We start from the raw sequence: 13,719 nt of genomic DNA, 5'->3' as shown, positions 1-13,719 counted from the left end.
AGAGTTTCCCGCTCAAAGAAGCTAAATCTGACATCGCTTTGCTCACCATAATTTAATTTCGGGTTCGCCTCGCTTCAAAAGTAATTGGGTATTCCTCGCTCGCTAAACGCACATACGCAACATGCACGGGAATTTTGAACAGCGTCATTCCCTTTTACTTGCTGTTATTTACATACCTTCAAAAGGTCAACTTTCGAACTGATTTGCATGAAGGATAAGAGCCTGGCTTCCCAAATTACCCTCAATTTTTTCTTAGCAGTACACAGTAAGACAATTTTAGTGAAATTCGATAAGAATGTTTCTGAACATAAGATCCCAGAATTGTCTGTCTGTCAATAACGCTCTGAAATGTTTCATGTCAGACGAAATACCACAATGGTTTAATAAACATGGGAACGTTCTTTAAACGTAACGTTCTTTAAAAAAAGGCTTTGAAATGGAACGCTACAACAGTATTTAGGCCGAATGCTCAAAGCAGCATAATAAAGGCATACATTTCGGCGGTTTTCAAGTGTTCAGTAAATGAGGTTTCAAAAATACGAGATAGAAAAGATCCTGGACGATATGCCGTAATTGAATAGGAACAGTATTAACATTTAATATGTCATACAAAATTTTATATCTGCATGGCTTTTCGTGTACAATCTTCAAATTATTATCAACTTCGATAAACCTGAACGCTTCTCATCCTGTGTTGTCACTGTGACGAGATGTTTCCCGACTTGATGGGTGACGGAAATATGAAGGATGCAGCCCGCGAGAGGTTAAGTTTAATCAGCAAATAGAACCTCCGTCACGGTTCGGTTGGCAGCGGTATGTCACACGGTGGCAACTTTGGTTATTGTTTCCTTTTTGTTTTGGCATTGATTGGCGGCAACCGATGGGCCACGTGCCGTTACACTGACTACATGGTGGTGCGGCCTTTGAGGGAAATTGAATTCCGGATAGAGTTTTTTCAAGCTGAAATTTTAGACGTCCTTCCTGTGCTTAGAAGTATTATAGAGAGTCACCAAGAGTATTTGAATGCATGTTGGTACCATTTGCAATTCACTGGATAAATGTGAAGTCGTATTTAACCCTCTAATACCGCCCTTAGTACGTTTGGGCAACGAAGAAATCAGAGTTGGTGTAATTTTAATACCATTAGATTCTTCTGTCACGCTTAGTGGATGGTCGAAAATATGAAACACATACATTTTTCTACAACACATCAAATGATACTCAAGCATTTGTAGGTGATAAAATAAAGAAATGTTAAAAAAAAACACAGAACAGAACTTGATAAAAAGTCATAAACAAATTTAACTAATATGCATCTAGGTGAAACAACCTATTAGAACTGGTAGCAAATCAATTTTAAGACTTGGTCAATGTTTTAAGGCGGAGTAGGCCGTCATTGAAATTTGTACGCGTCGTTGATGATTGTTGCTGATTCATCTCACGATTTCGAATCAAAGAAAACCAGTTGGTTTTGAACTGACACAGCTGAAAAAGTATCAGAATACTTCATGTTCATGTTAGCGCGTACAGTGATACTTTTTCAAGTCGATATAAACTATCAAGACTTAGTTATATCACTTTAAAAGGCAAGCTGAAAGAGCATCATTGCCAAAACGAATGACGGGCTACTTAGCCTTAAAGAAACTCTCTAAAAGTCTGATGTTAATTGAAAATTCTCGGTTCTATCCCGAGATTCTACCCCATTACCCCGAATCTCATTACCCCAAATGCCATTAACCCGAACGTCATTACATCGAATTTCAAAACCCCGAACAACCCGTCACCCCGAATGACATTACCCCGAATTCCTATATCATGGGGAAATGTCATCAATACCATCATGTCAAGATAATTGTGAATTCGGGGAAATAGCATTCGGGGTAATAGAATTCGGGATGATGGCATTAGGGAAATATCATTCGGGGTAATGGGGTAGAATCCTATCCAGAATAGTCTCTCAAGTCTTTTTCTCTTTTAAACCTTATAGTAGGAGATAGGCACCAATTTTCGACTAAGCACTAATTTTCGACCCATCCATACGATTTTGGTCTACTTTGTATGGACAGGATGTCTACTACCCGGAAAAACCTGGAATTATCAGGGAAATTTATACAACCTAAAAAAACTGGAATTCTCAGGGAAATTATTTTGAGTCACTAATACAAGGTAGAATATGTTTTTTTTTGTGGCAGATAATCTTTCCAATCCTAAAAATGTTTAGCGTTAGATTTCTTTACAATTTTTATTTTTCCAACATAAAACATGTTTACATAAGGATGCAAAACTTATGATTGAAAAGTTGGTAAAGGCTAGTACAGTTTTCATTTACAGTCGAGTGTCGTTCATGAGTAGGTATATATATATGAAACCTGGTTAAACACATTCCAAATTTGTTTACAAAAATGTTTTCGAACTATTCTAGAAGTTCTGGGGAAATTTCAAGGAATGCTTCAGGTGATTCTTTTTGGAATACCTTTATGAATTTTTCAAGGGATGCTTTAATGAATTCCTTCACAAAATTTGTCAAGAAAACCGTAGAGCACTGCAACATTATTACCACCAGTAATTTTCACATAGAATACTAAAAAAAATAATAAGTTATTATCCTTGGATTTCCTCCAGATGTTTTGCACTGATTCATTCGGAGATTTTTCCAGTTGTTACTTCTAGGAGATTTATCACATATCCCAGAGAAGTTCCTCCACAAAGGTTCATTCCAAAGTTACGGTATTTTTTCAAGAAATCCTACAATAATTCCTACGCCGATTGTTTCATTTTTCATGTGGATTCTATGAGAAATTTAGCCACGATTACTTTCAGAAATTGTTCTGAGAGTACCAAGAATTCCTCAAAACATACAACCTGGCATTGCTCATTAAGATCCTCCTTCTAATTTTTCATACTTAAAATTCTTCAGGGAGTCTCTCCGAATTTCTTCAAAAAGTCTTGTAGGACATTATTCAGAGATTCGAGATTATTTTTTCATTTGTATTAACATTTTATCAAGGAAATCCTAAGAAGAATTTCATCAAGAATGTAGGAGTTCTTCCAAAGATCCTTGTAGGAATTCATCAAGGTATACTTAGAACTCACACAAAAAATTTCTTTATAAATTTTACGCGGATTTATCTCAAAATTTCCTCAAAAAAAAACGAAACAAATCCTTGACATTTTTCTGGATAGTTATTAGAGTTTTCCTTAGGTTCAACAAATTCCTGAAGCGATCTTTGGTGTAATATGTGAAAGAAATCCACAGTAAAACGAGCAGTGATACTTGTCATAATGCCAGAGAACTCCAAGGAAGTCTTAGAATTATTCTTAGAGAAATGTCTGTTCAAATAAAGAATCAATATCTCATGACGCGGTTGTATGGTCTTCAAGACGATTAAACGCAACCAGACCCGACTTTCTCAAGATATCATCTTGTAAAAATGCAAATTGCGAGAGAAATTGTGTGGGTGTATCGTCTATAATTCAGAATCCCATTTTAAGGGAAAATTTTTTTCCCTTAAGTTCGAGTAGACTATTTTCTTCATATCTGATGTTTAAATCATAGGCACTATCAGATCATTTGATATTAATAAGAATTATTGATTTTTGTGAAAATCAAATAAAAATTACAATTTTTTTGTTAATATTGTTTTTTTGTTAATTTTTTTTCAAGATTTATCGTATTTATTTGTTTTTTTTAGTGCTTCGAAGCTCTTCTTTTAAAATAAATTTTTAGTCATGTAAAATGAACTATTTGTCAATCATTTATGTATTTTGGAAAATTTCTAGTACCGAGAATTGTTCTTTTAAACCTGGAAATCTCAGGGAATTTTATTTCTGTAAATAAGTAGACACCCTGATAGAAATCCGAAATTGGCACAGAATTCTTATGGGTCCAAAAATAGTGCTTTTCTCCTACATACCTTCAGAGATTCATGCAATATTTCAAAGTTTCCAGAATTTTTTTTTATAGTTCCTCGAGCAAAGGCTTCAGGAATTATTCTGGAATACTATAAACGACTCCATCAAGAATCCCTCTAGAAAACACTTTAGAGATTCCCCACCAATTCTTTTAGGAATTCGTCCGGAAATTACTCCGCAGATTTTCCAAGTGATGATTAGAGAAATTTCTTCTGAATTTGTTCCACAAAATCCAACGCAACTGCCTCCGGTTATTTCTACACAGGTTGTTCTGATAATGTTCCCGGATTTCCTTTAGCAAATCTTTCTTCAGAAGTTCTTTCGAGAAATTTCTTATTGGTTAACTCCAGAGTTTTTGAAGAAATTCGTTAACGAATTTTAGGCTTTCTTGTCCTGTAAGAATGCCTTCAGGAGTTTCAACGCCGATTTTTCTATTTTTTTCTACATATTTCCATATGGATAATTTCAAGAATTTATTCACGGTTTCGCTCAGAAATTGCTAGAATTTTCCAGGGATTGCTTTCCAGAAAATCTATGAACAACTCTTCCAGGAATACATCATGAAATTCCTCCAGAAATTTATTAAATATTTTTTACAGAATTTCATCCGGGGATTACTATTGCAGTTCTTACAATAATATCTCGATTATTATTTCGAAATCTTCATAATTTTCCTTAATGTTATTGGAGGATTTACTCCAGAAAATATCACAGAAATGTTCCAGTAATTACTTCCATAATTTCCACACAAATGCCTTCAAGATTGGATGCCGTCTGATGTTGTCAAAGGTGTTCCTTCAGAAAATCCTACTGGATATTAACCAGGAATTCAAATTATTACACTGTGGAACACTTTTTTTTATGTCAAGCACAAAACCAATCGCTTTTCACATAGTTTAAGCTTGCTGAGTCCATTGCCGTTATCAAAAATTCCATAGCACGTCTAATTTTTTAGATACTACCTATTGAAAATGCAAAATTTGATTATTGAATGCAACTGTCATGCAAGTTTACTAGCTTGTGTGGCATTTTTTGTTGCATAATTTACCACACAATTCAAACTTCATGTGTTAGACAATACTTACCAACGAAGTTCATAATACTATCGATGCGTAAAAGTTATTGTTTGATTGTTTAGAAATGTATTACATTTGCCATATAAAAGAATCAAAAAAACTGTATAGAAACAGCAAGCCTTATAAAAAAATCGATTAAATCTAAATATGATCGTGTTTTTTTTTAACAAATTATATCTTAAATGAAAGTTGAAGTCCTTTTTTGCATGCTTGGTGGATTAGATCACTAATAAGTTTGAAAAATCATACTTTGGATTTCATGTAAGCATCAATACCACCAGTGTTTCATACAGCTTTGGCTACCTGTAGTTCAAAATTCTGGCGCGCTAGAACTTTTTTGAGAACGGCATCAAATTCAGCAACCCAAAACTACTAGAGCCACATATTTTGATCCTTGAGACACGCAAAAATGTAATTTTTGTCACGTTGTGTCTTTTTTTTTCTTCAATAATTGCATTGGCAATCTATATATAAATCCACCAATTACATTTTCAGCAGTCCAAGAGTGCTTAGAGCGATTGTTTCGGGAATTCATATTACCTTACATTCACATACAGAAATACCTAATGATTTTTTTTACGAAATTCTCCTATAATTTATGCATAAAAACCTGCCATTTATAAAAACATCCGTGGAAAATTGCTCAAGGATTTTATGGTGAACTTTCTGAAGGAATCTTAGGAGAAAACTCTGGACTAATTTCTAAAGGTATCCTCTAAGAAATTTCTAGTTGAAATCTTAAATAAATTCTGAACGACAATTTTGGATGGAATCCCGAAAAATCAATGGAGATATCTCTAGAGATTACTTTGAACTCTTGAAGATGTCTTACATGGAAATCTTGGACGAATCCTTGCGAAATAGAATCACTTGATACATTCATGGATGACTTAGGGCTTTCTAAACACACAGGGTGTTGACTACCTGGGAAAAACTTATAATATCAGGAAATTCTATTTCTAACTTGGAAAATCGGGGAAAGTCAAGGTTATTTTTTTAGATCAGAGAATATTCTACCGAAACTGTATCGAAATATTTAAACAATGAGTTTCAGTAGAAATCTGATGAAAACTAAGCTTTGAACATGGGTTACATTCCAGATCATCGGCTCCATAAAGCGTTGAACGTGATTTAGCCTCAAATAAACGAACTAGTTAAAAATAAATTCAGATCTGAAATATACCCTCATAAACGTATTCAAAATGTGGTAATTTTATAGAAAGTATACCATCTTGTATAATTAAATTTAATTCTACAAAAAGGTTGAAAAAATCGTAGTCCCACAAAAAGGCATACATATATTGCCTATCGGGTTTCTTAATGAGGATATTTTTGAAATTATACGTGAAGCATGACCTTGAGAAAATGTTTGATGGGAGAATCTGGTTAAGTCCAACAACAAACAAAGAAGAAACCATATCTTTGGTGTACACTACTTAAAATTACTAGGAATTTTCCAGAATTCTTGTATCCAAAAATACACGTTAATCTACAGAGATTCACTAGAATCTTCCCAGAAATCTACCACGAATTCACCTATCAGAACCTGTCAAGTCGCAAGTTAAAAATCTTGCCATGAACTTACCAAAAATCTCAAAAAATTCTTGTTGTTATATGTATCTACTTAATTTCTGCTAAAGAACTTGCCTTGCTACAAACCAGACAAAAATTTCAAGAAGAATCTGGCAAATAACTTTCAAAGGATCCAACTTTTTTTTAAGGAATACGCTAATCACCTTCCCTGAGATTTGCCAAAGATCTTTCAAGTAGTTCGCCAAGAATTCAAGTCGCTAATTTCAATGTTCGACCTACAAAAACCTACCAAAAATCCTAAATGGTACCACGTCTTAAGGCGGGATTTTGTGTTAGAGGGCCAAGTTCTTTTGTTTTTATTTCGAAGATACATTTTTACGAATCACAAGGATAAATAGTAGCCACCAAAGTTTTACTATGAATGTAATAGGTGCAATTTAATTCAACTTCGTATGTCGACGACAAATCGTCGATGGATAACGAATCCTATGGCTAGGAAAATGTTATATCCGTTCCCCTTCCTTAAAGCCCATCAACTATAAGATACCATGCGTTTCCACGCATTACGTCAAAACCGCCCAATAAAGCACCTAATTGACCATTCAGTTTTCTACAGCGGCCAAGATTCACTTTCATCCTGTTCTTGCTCTTCGGTTACACAAGGACAGCGAAGGGCCATCCTAGATGGCCCATGATTTCCTTCCTTGCTGCGAACAACAATGTTTCATATGCCGCCACTCTCATGTTGGTTAGGGAAAGGAGAGGCCACTTATGTATAAAGCTGTAGTCCCCTCTGTACCTATTCTGTTATTATTTTTCCTCCATCAAACTCTTGATGGGGTCCTCGTCGCTGACTGACTCCGAGGCGGTTCCATGTTTTATATACTTCAGTGTCAAGACACACGTCATACAACGGCGACGCGACTCACTTGAACCGGGAGTGAGTGTCATATCATGGTATATCCACTTCCATCTGGTGTAGTGCTCGCTGCCTACCTACCTACTTGTGTTGCGAAGTTTTTAATCATTTTTTTCACAATCTTATGATGTAGCAGTTATGAGAATGTCGTCGCTTATGATACATGATGGGTGTAGTAAACTTTTTGCAACCATCATGATACAAGCATAACATCTAAGGATTTTGTAGGACAATCCTTTGCATGAGGTTTTTGATAGGGTGGATAACAAGTTATGGTCACAGGAGGATAGCAAAATTATTTTTATGTAATTCTTGGCTTTACAATCTTTACTTACGTTCAAAGATTTTGTGAATTCGGAATTTGAATTTATTTTATCGAATAAGGCTCTTCAAATGAGGCCGTTTTTCTCATACGATGTTGTCACATTAGGAGGCTTGGATCCCGGCTTCCAGTGTTCCAATTGACATACAATTTTCTCCCCATCTCAAAAATAACATGAATTTTACGCAACAAAAAAGTTTGTTCAACATTTCAAACACGAACTCTTAAGTTATTGATGATTTCTCATTTGGAAAAAAAAAAATTTTAAAATATTTTGAAAACAAGCTTGTTAAATTGAGCAATTGAAATTTCTATAACTCGATATTGAAGAGACAATCAAGTTATGGAACACAGACCCAGTGCAAATGCGATCCAAGGGGCCATCGAGGTAGCCATGAAAACCAACTTTTACTATGGTTCTCTAAGTCGATATCAAGATACGGAATATCGAGTAAGGGAGAGTCGATTGTAACTTGAAAATGGCTACTTCTAGAGAGGTGATCATGATAATCATTATTCAATTTTAAGATTATTATTTTATTATAAAAACGTATTTATTTTGATTGAAAACCAAAATTTAGAAAATCGACCAAAAGTTGTCCTTACAAAAAATATTTTATTAAAAATTTCCCCGTCATAGAACTTTGTCCCAAATATCCCAAATAAGGGCAAGTGTACCATTAGTGGTGCACCTAAGGGGAAACTGCTAAAACACAGGGTTAAGATCATGAAATATATGATTTGAACGTATCATTCGATAGATCTCAAATCCTTCTATCATTCAAATGTATAAAAATCACGATTCATTTGAAATTTCCCTGCAAAAAGCCTTGCACCAATAATAGGAACACTGTTCCTTTAGTGGAGGTATATTTTAAGGATGGTTCCTTTAGTGGCGCAAACCATTGATTTCTTATGGGACCCTCCACTATGGGTACTGATGCACCACTATAGGTGCAAAGGAGCAAAAAAATTAAGCAAAATAATTGTTTTAAACAGTTTTACGGTTAAATTTCATGAATATTATTCGATTACTTGTGTCATTTTCGCATCGTGCATAATACAAAAATATCACATAATCATTTATTAGCGCGAAACATGCCAAAACACACTACCTCCACTATTGGAGCTACCTCCACTAAGGGAGCGTTTGCCCTAGTAGACCGTTTGATAATGCGAAACAAAATTAAATTTAAAAAGTGTCAGCTTTTATTCCATTTTTTTTTTCTTTGAAGTTCCTTGAGTTTTTGTTATTATAAACACGTCGGAACACTTCAAAAACCTAACTGTGAAAGAATCAGGTGAATTCATTGTTTCTTTCTCAAGCTATTTCGTGACATACAAACGCCATTCTATTTTTATTTATATAGAACGATGATTTCTGTTTTTCTCAAGAACTCCTTCCTCTCTTTTCTACATATATTAAAGTTGATCTTACTTATAACTATTTAAAACAATTATCTTGCTTAAAAAATCAGCTTCTTTGATCCTAAAATGCTGAATGGGTTTCCATAGTGGAGAATTCAGTGCATTTAAGACACCTTGCTGAAAACATACCTCCACAAAAGGAACAGAGTTCCTATTATTGGTTTAGGATTTTTGCTGGGAGTTTTTTTTTTTTTGATAGTGTGTTTAACCCATTAACGGTCAGTGATCTATTTTAAAATCAGAAGCCTCAAACGCCCAGTTCGTTTTATAATTACAGCTAGTATTTAGGGAACAAGGAAGAAAAGTTTCTTAGGATTATTATTTTATCATAAAAACGTATGGTGCGACATTGAATTTAACCAGTAAACATATAAAATCTATAAAGATATAGAAAATATTAAAGAAAACGTTGATTGCATAATTTGAATTTGAAATTGGCTTACGTTCATAAGGAATTTAAAGCATTTTTAACGTTACAAAATGTTGGACTTCTTATAATAAAAACCTTACAATGTACATTAAAAATATCTAGTCAAGTTTAAACTTATTCTAAAGTATCATAATGTCTTTCTGAGAAAAAGGCGCCCACAAGACAATGGCCCCGGGCCCCCATATTTGTAAATCCGGCCCTGGTCCTAGGATTCCTGGGCGGATTCTGATATTTCAGGGTGGATTCTGGGATTCCAATCCAGGTGTTACAGTACAGATCGTGGTATTCAGATAATAACGTAAATCATGGCAGTGTGGATCCTGGGATTCGAGTGTTGATCTTAGGAATACAATATGGATCAAGGGTATCCAGTATGGGTCCTGGAACTGAAGTGTGGATACAGAGATTCCAGTGTGGATCCTGAGACTATAGTGTGTATCCTGGAACTCCAGTGTAGATGCTGGGACTCCAGTGTGGATGATGTGATTCCAGTACAGATATATTGGTGCTTGAGTGGGAATCCTGGGTTTCCGTGTGGATTCTGGTATTTCAGTGCAAATCCTGAGATTCCATATGGATACTGGGATTGTAGTGTGGATCCTGGGATTCCAATTTCGATTCTGGAAGTCTAGTGCGAATTCTGGTACCTCAGTAGGATTATAGTAAGGATTTTTTACTTTATTGTGGCTCCCAGGCTTCTAATGGGATTATTGAGATTCCAGTGTGGGATTGTAACGTGGGTCTTGGAATTCCAGTGTCGAACCTGAGATTCTCATGAGAGTCTTGAGATTTCAGTGTGAAACTTGAGATTTCAGTGGGGATTTTAGTGTGGATTTTGGAATTCTAGTGTGGACTCATGAATTCCAGTGTGGATCTTGTGATTTCAGTGTGTATCCTGGGATTGAAACATGGATCCTTGTTTACAAGGTAAATCCTGGGACTCTAGTGTGGATCCTAGGCTTCCGGTGTGAATTCTCTGATTTCAGTGAAGATCCTGTGATTGTGAAATAATGTGAAATGAATATGATGTATGTGAAATAATTCGGGCGTTATTGGGTTAAGGAGGAGCACTTGCACATATCAGAATTATCGATAATCATTATTCACCATCTACTCAGAAAACTAATATGTGGCCATTCAGTGACTATTAACGAAGCTATGAAACTTGCAAATTTGTTTCTAATTATTCTGATCTTAGTTTGCTGTAAAAATAGTGGACCTCATTAACTGTTAAGCCCAATGTCATTATGCATGCCGGTACCTATATCCTTATTCATTCTGGTTCTTTGTTTTTTTTTTGTATTGGTTTGCTCATTATTTAGCGTTGTTAAAAAAGATGATCCACATTTTGATAGAAATAAAATAGTAAACTTTCTTATTTCATTTTCTGACAAAGATGCAAAACGTCAAACATAAATTTCAAGTAACTGTTCTATGAAAAATTTTCTGTAGCACTTAACTGAACTGTTAAGAGCTTTTCCCCATACTCAACATAGGAACAAGCTGCAGGTTACATTGATACTAGCGCCATGTTCACAAGGAATGAAGTAATGTGACACGGTAATGAATTTTAATTTACTGTGACTACTGATCAATTTCAGTATGGCAAATAAGAAAATATTTATTATTTTCATGGCATTCATGGCAGCAAAACAAATTCTTTTTTGTTTGCTTAATCAGAGACATCAACGATTAAAATGCCAATAAGTATTGAAAGAGTTGGCGCGTTTCGCTGCGCACCAAATAAGGATTTTTAAAAGGTCTTAAGTGATCCTTAGGTGATGAATTGGTAGAATTGAAATAGCCAGAAACGCTAAAGCTAAAGCGAGGAAATACTAAGAGCCCATCAGTTTGAAAACCAATAACTATTTTTGCAATTTATGATCATTTATGAACACGCCAATTTGTCATGAAATGGTCTACTTTCCTGTACTGAATTGCAGTGTCGTTATACTGATTACGTAATAGAAATCACTTGCGTAATGTCGTTTACGCGACTTTTTTTCATTATGCAATACTTTTGAGTTGCGTTATGAATCATGGCACAATAATTTTGAAATTGTTAAATAATGATGAATAGAGATGCAATATGATTTCTGATACCTTTGAGCGGTCTTCAATGAAATTGTAAATCGAAATGTTGTTCGCAACTCGTTACGGAACTCCATTTTTACAGCACTTGTCGTAATTATCTAAAGTATTAATACTTTTTGAAATTTCTCATCGTTATAGGCTGTTTTTCATCAGGCCAATCTGTCATGAAATGGCCTACTTTCCTGGACTGAAGTAGGCAGTGCGGGAATAGTTATTACGCAACTGAACCCAGTGCTGTAATGATTCATTACGCAACGCTTTCTTATTATGCAACTGTTATTAGTTGCGTAATGAATCATAACACAATAATTTTTCAGAAATTGTAAAATGTTGGTGAATGCATTCCGATATAATTTATGATACCTTCAAGGTGTCTCCTACGAAATTGCAAAAAATGTTGTACGTAACTCGTTGCAGAACTCAATTTTTACAGCACTCGTCGTAATTAGCCTACTCGACAAGCCTCGTAGCATAAATTTACGACTCGTGCTGTAAAAATCATCATTTTGCAACATGTTCCGTAAACTACTATTTCAGTACTGTTTTTGTTGGTGGGAAAAGTATACCGTTATAGTGTTCATTCTTTTGTTAAAAAATAGGCTGATATGCAATGGAATTCACAAAAAAAAAAACTTTTTCGATAAAGTGCCTTGAAATTGAATGTGTTGTACCTTGGCACAACACAATACCACGATTTTTTAAAGGGATTTTTTGTTGCTTAAAGTTTAATTTTAAAATTTAAAATGATTCGTTCTTCGTAAATCTGCAGTCTGACAATAATGCATTGTTACAGAAAATTTTATCAATCCGTAAACTCAGTTTCAACAGACACAAGTTGCCAATATCTTTTAATATTCCTTGTTCATTTATTTAATATAAAAAACGAATGATGTTTATTCAAATCAGTACCCAGCCGAGATTTTGCGCTAGACCCTAAATACTCAAACCGCGTCATACAACCATAGCGTCGTCGTAGCAGTAATGTCGCGTTTCTTCTCCACTCCCGCACACCAGCCAGCAGTTGACTCGAAGTGTCGCTGAGACAATTTTCAACGTCTTTCGGTCCGGCGCTACACTTTTCAGTCGTTTGGCGCGATTCTCGGCGGTAACAGTGTTTTGTAACACGGTCGTCCGTTTCAGTGGAAAAAGAGGTTCAATCGTGCGAAAGTGATTCCCATTTTTCCGTGTGTGCACCAACTACTGGAGCGCAATTGATCAAGAAAAGTGAAAAATCAACAATCGAACGCAATTGCGAGGGAGAGAACAAATTTAGTAAATATTTATCTCTTCCTGCCGCGGAAACAACGTTGCTAAAGTACCCCGAGGCTATTTGTACCATCGACCGACGTCGTTAATTACGGATGGTAAATTGGCGGTGAAATTAGAACGAGAGCTGTTAGAAGGGGGTGGAGAATTATCCGTTTCGTCAAATTTACGCAGGTCCGGTGAATTACGGCGCGAAAAATTATTTTTGGAAGTGAATTACCCGCGGTTGTTCATGGAAGTTTTGCACTGAGATCTTCGAGAATAGAAAGAACGGTGGCCACAGAAGAGAGCGATTGGATTTAGCTAGGGGAAAGTTGTTATTATGCCTTAGGAAAGGGACAACCATCACTAGTTTATCCAAATAAAGCCAATGAAATAATTCGAAACAAGCAGTAGATAGGTTTAAATTACCAATCAATAAATCTATGTTTTACGAAAGTTTCATAAATTGCATTTGAATGTTAATTCTCAATACGAAATAAAAGGATTTCGATTACAAAATGCTTGGTAAAATAAAACAATTGTTTGTTTTAACTTAGAGATTGAATTCAGCTGCGAATTTGAATTTGAAAGTTTACATATTTTAAATGATCGATTGAACTATAATAAAATAAACTTCTTTGCAATGTTGGAATGTTTCAATTTTTTATAATTTTTATTTTTTTAGTCCTAATGTTTGATTTTAGTGTAAATTTTAACATTCTCATCGCTAAATTAAACATAAACTAAATAAAAAAAA

At 35.0% G+C, this 13,719-nt stretch overlaps 1 protein-coding gene across 8 annotated transcripts in view; it reads left to right on the top strand.

The window, feature by feature from the left end:
* Nucleotides 1-13,719, top strand: part of LOC5574099 (cAMP-dependent protein kinase type I regulatory subunit) — a 191,073-nt gene that overhangs the window by 99,066 nt on the left and 78,288 nt on the right. For 3 of the 8 annotated variants that reach the window (XM_021840411.1, XM_021840413.1, XM_021840412.1), the window contains exon 1: nt 12,790-13,078. The exons of 4 other annotated variants lie outside the window; for them this stretch is intronic. The gene's annotated coding sequence lies outside the window, so the exon portion shown is untranslated. Of the gene's footprint in view, nt 1-12,789; nt 13,079-13,719 lie in introns of those variants that run through there. One more of the 8 variants, XM_021840415.1, reaches the window with a different exon arrangement.

Source organism: Aedes aegypti, chromosome 2 (genome assembly GCF_002204515.2).
Source record: "Aedes aegypti strain LVP_AGWG chromosome 2, AaegL5.0 Primary Assembly, whole genome shotgun sequence".
In the NCBI taxonomy this organism is placed as follows: Eukaryota; Metazoa; Arthropoda; class Insecta; order Diptera; family Culicidae; genus Aedes; species Aedes aegypti.
The sequence above is the reverse complement of the archived record's forward strand: the minus strand, read 5'-3'. Positions and strand labels throughout refer to the sequence as shown.